Below are 9,290 nucleotides of genomic sequence, written 5' to 3' on the forward strand. Positions count from 1 at the left end.
GAACTACATGCTTATCTTTGCTATTTATATTTTTTTTAGGTATCATTTGTCTTCAGAGGAAATAACTTTTTTTTCATGTCCTAGTTTTAACTAATTTCTACTGATATGATATTAAAACATTGTAATACACAATTATTCATTGCATTTAGTAGCTGTATGTAGAAGTAACATTTTGAGACCTAATAAAACCCTTCTGAAAATTAAGGGAACTATTAGAATATCATGCCTCAGTCTCCTGGACAATATACACAGAGGTAATTTTTAATTTTTGAGTTTATTTGGTACCTTCATGACTTTATCTTTTCAAGTTATAGGGTGAATATGCATGGTGATTGCATTTGCAAAATCTGAATTAAACTCTTTCCTGTCAACGAACATCAAAGCCAAAAAAAAAAACCAAACCAAAAAGGGCTAGTCTGCTCAGTAGGTGAAGAAATTTCACAGGTGGCTAAAAGTAACTTTTCATAAATTAAAAAGTAAAGTTTAGTATATAAAAAGTGTAAATATTTTTGTAGAATTCAGAGATCCTAATCAAATCTTTTTTATATGCTTGCATAAACATATGTGCATTACTAATCAGAACTTCTAAAGTTGAAAATATGTTTCCATTTCCATTTCCATATTTTGATGAGTGGATTCCAAATTTTTTTTCACAATTTTTATCCAAAAAAAAGTGCAATAACATGACATATGGATAAAGGTTTTATTCACAGTAACAAGAATTTGCTTATTTTTAGTGAGTTCTTTTCCAGTTCAAGTTGAATAAGCGAGTCCAACAGCAGTGTGACAGCTTTTTCTACTGATGAGCACACCACTTCCACCCATCTCCAAGCTTTCCTGTGGAATTGTGTATTTAATATTATTCTGGGAGGTAAATGCAAAACCCCAGTGAATCACCATGGAATGCCAGTGTCCACTCAGCACTGTTTTGTCACACGGTATCTCAGTTCTTGTGGATAATGGAAAGGTAATCAGATATTTCACTTTCTGTTTCATTTTGGCATACATGCTTTCCAGCTTGTCAAGTATAATAAAGATATGACATGTGCAATAACCTTTTCTTTCATTGTGAATCAAAATGTGTTATAATAAAATAGGCTGGCAGAGTTCCATCAACCAGAACACTTTAACAAGTAACTTGCTGCAATTAAAAAGTAAGTGGAGGAGGAGAAGAATGTCAGTTTGTCTTTGAAACCAGGAACAGGCAGGGTCTCATGACACAAATTAATTTTTTTATAATTTCAAGCCACAATAAATCAGCTAATAAATTCATTATTTATCTAATTTGCATTTCAGAGATTTTCTTAATTAATTTTTGAGCCTTCTTTGACAATGCATGACTCCATATATCGCATTAACATGTGGTTAATTCTGCTGGTATCAATCAGCTGTCAAGAAAAGCAACGTGAATTTCCTAGAGAACTCCACCTCCAGAGAGTCCATGCTCTGCAGAACTTTCATCTTCCAGCAAAAGTCAGATTTAGATCTGCCTATTGCATGTCTCTCACTTTAATCAAAGAGGACACTTTCTTTATATATTTTTCAAGCATGCATTTCCCTACTGTCTCGTTTCACCAGAGGTGATTTTATGAACATCTGATGCTTTTGCCCAATTCTGGTTAAATTATAGCAATAATAATTATTAATGCTACTATTAATAACATTTTAGGGGCTTTTTAACCTGCATATATGGTGGGAAAACAACTTCCTCTGTCTTCCTGTGAATTAACTCTTATAATGATGATTATCCTCTCTCGGTCCTCTGAGACAACACTCTGCATTGTATCAAAACACTAATCATGGGAATCCTGTAGCTTGGCTCTTCTATTTATTAATTCAACTGCTTCTTTCTCCGTCTGTCTTGCATTTCTCCACTTGATCTCTTCGTTTTCTTTCTATTGCCACTCTTAATCTTTAGGTACTTGTACAGGAAAATTGCTGAAGAGCAATTAACAGTGACAGAAGTGCCCTGCATTTCTGCAAGCTATCTTCATCTCTGTAAAATATTTTATTTCACGTTCTTGCAAACGGAATCCATGAACATTTTTTAGGCTTGGAACTGGCAAAGATAAGTGCTTGTTTGCTTCTCAAAATATATTTTCAAAAATAATGATTGTTGTTCAGAAAATAAAATTACTTTGATATGTAAATATTAAAATGGGGGAAAAATTCAACCTGTGCTGTGCTATACTCTCTAAGAGAAAAACAGGTAACTTCATGGGTGCTTACAACAGCCATAATATTACATGAAGTCTCAATGACATCAAGTTGCAAGAGACAGCCAAATGGATTTTGCAACAGACTCTTCATCCTTTGTGTGATCATCAAAGAAAACTTTTCATATGAAAACAGGTGACTGTATAATTACAGGAGCCCCTTAAGCACTCTGATTCATTGGTGTCTCAAAGAAGTATGGTTCAGTGGGTGGGACATTACATTGGTTATTCTGAGAACCAGGTAATTTTCTCAGCTTTGATTGCAGTGAATCTTAGACACTTAATGTTTGAGGTTATTAATTTGTAAAATCAGTTTGATAATGCCTGTCCCGACTCATATATCTATGACAGAGGACTTTTAGCTATGGTACCTTCAAATACAGAGGAGGACCACAGATTTTTTTTTTTTTTTTTTGTAGGAAGGATATAAACCAGCAAAAAGAATGAGAGCTGAGAATGTGGAGAGTACTCCCAGGAGTACCCATCAAGAGAGTGCAAGCATGGTGGTCTAAAGCATATAAAGATCATGTTGCCTTAATGTTTTATTATCTGGCTTGAAAGAGGAAGATGGTTTCATTGATGATGATTTTTTTTCTTGCCTGTTACAGAATTAAAATTTGTTTTGCTGGGATTCATTTAAATTTCATATTATAAACCAGGATTTATATTACATATTGTAAATCTGGGCCATCACCTACAATCACTTCCACAAACAGGTGGTTGCTGATTGTCAGCTCTAATATTAACGACTCATTTCCTTGTGCAGAAATGTGTCTCTGCAGCCCTATGTACCACACTTCATGCCATTAAAATGCTTAGATCAACCCTCTGCTCCATTGTCCTGTTGAGGAATGAATTGCATTTTTTGTCATTGTTCAGGGCAGATGGACACAACTTGTCTACTGGGACTTCAACATGGGAGAGAACAACTCCCCTAAACTCTGCACCAATTGTACACATTCACTACAGCAATAAATTTGCCCCTAAAAATAATCTCTGAAGCTCACCAGGGAAGGAAGAGAATTGACTTCATTAACAACAGCCTGTGCCTTATTGCCTGAGACTCAAATTTGTTTGCCAGTTGAGATTTTTCAGTTAGGTGAGTGCTCAGAAGTTATAATGGAAAATAAAATCTGATCTACAATTGTCCCCTTGAAAAGTATCACTGCCTGCTTAGAAACCAATACTCAATTCCTTTAAAGGCAGAAGCAACACACAATCCTCCGTAGCCTTGGTGCAAGTATTGTGTTTGACCAAAGGAGAAGGGATTCAGGGACAGCAGGGATCTGGGAAGGCAAAGGAGGCAGCTAAAACAGACAAGGATTGCATGATAATGAGATATGCCAACACTGGAGGTACCTGGGAAAGATATTAAGGACTTTGATTTTTTTTTTCCCCAAAGATGAAGGAAACAGAAGTTTAATATAACCAATAATTTAGTGTAAATTACTTATCAATTGTTTTAGTTTCACTCAGCTAAGTATGTTAGTTATTTTCCTCCCCTTCCTGTTGGATGTCTCTGCTATTTTCAGTAGATAAAAGATGTTTCACTCCAAAGAAATGGAAGCCTTTTTATTATTATTTGGAACTGTAGATAAGAGAAGTCCATGAAAATGATTCCAGAGCCAGACTACATTGAAATTTATGTGATAGAACTCATGAAACATCTTTATCAAAGTCTTCATAAATCACAGCCTCTGTCTACTCCTAGACTGAGAAAAAACAGAGATATCAATTAACTTTTTAAGAAGTTGCCTGCTTCCTCACAGTTTTAGGAGTCCTGGGGAAGCATATGGTGAGGCACAGGATTTTAGTTTCACTTATAATCTGGATTTTTGTAGTGCTTCATTTCAGTAGATTGTTCTGTCAATCCTTCTTTAAGGATTGTTGCTGTATTGTTTTTTTTGCCATGTCTGGTAAAACTGCAAAAAGATAAAACTTATCACAAGGAAGATATTTTTAAAAGAAAAAAACAACAAATTCAATAGGTATAATTTTGGAAAGTGACAATTTAATGAAAATCGGGATGCTTTTCAGTTTATATTTACACTGTAACAATACCTGTGCACATATTTTATAGAAGATATGGACACATAAAGAGTGAATTTATGGCTTTGTAGTTTAAAATATGCCGTTCCCAATGACTTACATACTTTTCCTATGAAGTAAAGCAGAAAAATCTAATTAACTACTAAGAAAAAATGTATCTGTGAATTTTTGTCTTCTTTTAAACAAATAAACTTCTACTAATATTTCATGCAAATAAAATGAAACCCATCAGAATCCAAACAGGAAAGACTTCTGTCTGATGTGTTGGTAGCCTTCAAAATATTATATTACTTCTTTTTTAGAAAACTTTTCTGATATTCAAGTTCACTATTTGAGGGTGAAGAAACAGCATCCAGAAGAAAAGAGCAGAAGGATTATGGAGACCCACTAAAGACCAGATATTGGCAGAAACAGTGACTAAAATGCCTCTGTGAGATGAACTAAATCATGTCTTAGCCAGAAAAAGACTTCCTAAACAACATTTAATCAGGTAGATAATGGGATGTGTTTTGTATTAGTACCATACAAGAGCCTTTATGGCAAAAATTGCTATACATATAAAGGGAAGACAAGGATTATATATCCCTTTAAGGGATATAAAGTGAGGAGCATAAAAGAAGTTGAGTATTTATTTTCCTGCATGGGACTAAATTGGAGTTGATGGACTCTACTCAACTTTTTTATAGTTGTAATAAATACTTATGTGGTTAATTCAGATTGTGGACACCTGTAAGGATACCAAACACCAAATATGGAAAACAGAAATAAGTATGAGACCATCCACATCTAGTTATGAGGATGCAAGCAAAACAAAAAAAACATGTTAGGATAAAAAGAAAATATGGCTTTTTTCAAACAGCAAGCAATAATCTGTGCAGAGAGGTTTCCTTAACGCCTGCAACATGCAAACATCTCTTAGCTGATAATGGAGAAGCAATGATCTCCCTGCTCCACACTGTGGTGGGCATGAGCTGAGTCTATCAGTTTAAAGGGAAGATTGAACGTGCCGAGTATTGCAGGAAGAAAACGAAAAACTGGACTTGGCAGAGAAATGGTGAACATAAAGCTAAGTCCCTGTTATGTGTTCAGTGGTGCAGCAAGCAGCCAGGCCTCTGAATTTCAGCTGAATGAACTGTAAAATCAGGGAATTATTCAATGAAGTTCAATTCATTTGGGTGTATTCCCTAGAGCAATTAGAAATGTTATAATTGTGAATAGCATTAAATCATTAAAAGGTTCTAACCAGAAGTGGATCTTTATTTAGTCCCCTAATGAAAAATTACATCAGAAAAGAGACAAGGAGATGGAGTTTCCTGAACTGAACCTGTCCTACACCTGTGAGCAGGAAGCACGAACTGGGCCAGGAAAGCTCCTGAGAGTGAACACAACGTACCCATCCAGCTGTAAAAGGCAGAGAAACCAGGTAATCTTTCTGAACTTCAGAGAATAATGGAGGAAGAAAACAAGGGGGTAAATGATGGCTGCTCTTTGTAAAGACATCAGAGGAATCTCCCCAGAACACTGTAAAAAGCGGAGGGAAACAGAGCTCCTACAGGAGCAGAAGCCTTAAGCACTGCTTGGGGAGCTTGGAGGAAGAGGGTATAACTACATTTCATGAACACCAATCCAGGAATACTCGCTTGAGTACAGGTCATGTGTCACAGCTCAAATGTTGGAACCATAAATGAGGATTTGGCAGCAGACAGGTGTCATGGTTTAACCCCAGCTAGCAACTGAGCCCCCACAGGCACTCACTCCCCTCTAGTGGGGAGAGCACAGGAGGAGTAAAAATGAGAAAATTAATAGGTTGAGGTAAAGACAATTCAACAAATAAAGCAACTTGTACCATTCTGCTTGCAGCTCTCTAAGGAACTGTAAAGACAGTGCAGTTCTGTACCTGCAGGATCTTTGCCTGCTGATCCTCCTGTGACAGCAAAGGAAGACTTGAGAAACAAGGAAAAGCTTTATTGCATATAAGATACTTTATGCACTTTTGAGGCAAACAAAAACCACCCAAAGAATAAATTTTGTTTTACTAGCACAGAAAACTCAAGTTAACTCTGAGAATGACTGTTTTCTGCAGGAATTCAAGTAATAATAACAAAACATTTGTTAGGAAGGCAACTATCAGGATTTTATGGGTAGCATCGAGGTGCAGTAATGAAAGCATGGAAAACCAAGATTTATTTCCTCTGGCCAGCTGGCCACAAAATGCAAGTGTTGGACTTGAGTTATGAAGGAATTATGCCTAAAGAAACACCTGACATCCATACCAAAGTGCTGCAGAGAAAGAAGAAGCAGCAGGAAAAAAAAATGCAGGGAAGAAGTTAAAAATAATAAAGAAAAGCATCAAAAAGACACTAAGTTGTGGCTGAGATCTATTCCCCATAGCCAGAAGTGGTGCATGTAATAACAACCTCTGCTATGAAAACATCTAAAGCCTGGTGAGCCATACATGCTGCACAACTCAGTATAACACTGGAGACGCACTGTCTATCACCCAAACTATTCTAAGCTGGGAGAATGTTTGGGGAAAACATTGGCAGAAGCTCTGGTCAAAACTGAAACAAGACATTGAAATGAAAATATCCCATCTCTGCATAAATTTACTCTGCAAACAGTGGCAGTGGGATTGCCTTTAAAATGCCAGCTGTAGAGTAGATTTAATTGCTAAGATCTGGGTTACCAAGAGTCCTGGAACATGAATAAGTAGGAATTAAAATCTCCAAATACTGAAAAAATGAGGATATATATTTAATACAATTCCTGCATAAGCCAGGCAGTGCTGCCATACCTTGCAAAGAAAGAATAGAGGAAATAACTGCTAGATCACAGTGTTACTTTTAATCTATTAAGCAGAGATCAAAGGCAAAGATACTGGAGAGTTGTGTTACTCAGTTACAATCAGATAGAGATTTGCAGAGGTTATGGGATGAGGTTTCTCTCGCATGTAACAGGGGTTACAACTTTTGTTCACTTAAGGAGGAAGAAAAGGTGGTATCAGAAAATGATTGACAAGAACAAAAAGCCAAAACATTTCTTCTGGGTATTTTTTTCATAGTTGCATTACAGAACCAGAAAACATAACAAACCCTAAAAACTTGGCTTGAATAACACCATCCAAAGAGAAATTTCCAGCTTACATTAAAGCTACATTTTTATTGCAGTTTTTTATCTGGTCTCTTTCAGTCTAGTTTCCTACTCTTGGTGTCTGCAAGCACACGTATTGGTTGTTTATAATAAATTCTGAATTCTTTTGCTAGCTTAATTCAGGTTTGCCAAGGGAATACAAGTTTCATATGTGGTGCATTCCTATGATAGAGTGAAAACAGGCAGCCAACTATGAACACATTAATATGTCCTATGGAAAAGACTGCAGTTGGTGCTCAGTGCTGTTTAGCTAGCCCTGAATCTACATTAGTGTTTGTGCAAGAGTCACAAAGGCAATTAAACTGGACTGCCCTGATTGCTGCCCCCTCAGCTACCTGAGGAAAGATTTTGTTTGAACTGAGGAATATGCACCAGGGGAACAGCCATGCTGCTATTTTTAAGGTGTATATATTTGACTACTCCTGATTGTAAGCTTGAGGGCTCTAAGGAAGCATCTAAGCTCAGATTTTCCCATGTCTAGGTTTAAGCTTCTTGCACCAAAGTAGGTTACAGTCTGATAGTTTTTGCAGTTCTATTTATCTGGTTTCTGCAGAGTTTATTAGCAGCATTTACTGTTTAATATTCTAGCCATATTCCATATTTAGACATATTAATATTTCCTCCATGTTAACAGTTTTCAATTTCACAAAGTGACAGATGCCACTGAAAGTAAATAATATATACCTTGTCTGTGGGGTGTCCTTCAAATATGCCATGCATGGTATTCAGGTACTTAAAACACCCTTTTTCCTCCTTGTTCTCCACTGATGGGTTCAAATACAAATATTTAACCTTTTAAAAACTTATTTAGCCTGCACAATATAAACACTGTATTGAAAGCCATCCTTTTTTTTTTTGTTGTTTTCAAATACTAAGTGTTTTATTGCTGAAATCTGTGCAGAGGAGCAAATGGGGACATTATGTTCATCTTGTGTATCTCATGGCAGATCTGGGCACCTCTATTCCCTTGATTGAGGTGTCCTAATCCTCAGCTAAACCATTTCATTCCTCTTTGATCAGGCAAGCAGAAGCCCAAAAGTTCTCTCCACTTGTCTCAGGTTTCACCTGGATTTCTTTGCTGCCACATTTGATGAAAAGACCGCTGCAACTTTCTCCAGATTTCAGACAAACCTGTTGCTTTTAGCTCAAGACATTATAACCTCCTCAAATTACATTTTTCAGCTTTCTTTTTGCTTCCCTAACATTTTTGGCTTTTTCAGACTTTTTGCTGAAAAGAAAGCAATTGTAAGCCTTCCATGTTCCAACTAGAATAGGAAAACCTCTTGCCTCTTTTTAAAAGGTCAGGTATATGAACATTAGAGTGAAGAAATTATCCTATATTCAATAATTTGGCCAAGGGATAACTGAATTCTGAGAAAGAAAATACTTTTCATAGAGAAATTCTCAAAAATAATTTTCCACTTGCATTTAGCTCCAGTATCTTGTACCTTTCCAGGGTTCTCCCTGCTCCTTTCTATCATACACTGCTGGCACAAACACAATTTCCAAGACTCAGGTTCAGGTTATAGGAAATCAGCTTCCTCTGAAAGGGTCAATTTTCCACCTAATAAAGGGCCATCTTTTACAAATGGCATTTTAAATTTTCTATGATAAAATTGTGGCCATATTGAAAAAACTATGAATTCTTGGCAGCATGAATTTATTGATATCCCTCAAAACATGTTGGTTTGGCTCTTTATTTTTAAGGCCATGTGATGGAAACTGCTTTGAGGAACCCATAAAATCTTTGAAGGTGTTTTTTCAGATTAAATTCCCCAGAATGTTCAACACTTAGGTGCTCAGCATTACCATCATATTACATGATATGAAATTTTCATATGACTTGTGCAGTTCACCCTGGCTGCACCCAAATTA

The sequence above is a fragment of the Corvus brachyrhynchos genome, unplaced genomic scaffold (genome assembly GCF_000691975.1).
Source record: "Corvus brachyrhynchos isolate BGI_N302 unplaced genomic scaffold, ASM69197v1 scaffold27, whole genome shotgun sequence".
In the NCBI taxonomy this organism is placed as follows: domain Eukaryota; kingdom Metazoa; phylum Chordata; class Aves; order Passeriformes; family Corvidae; genus Corvus; species Corvus brachyrhynchos.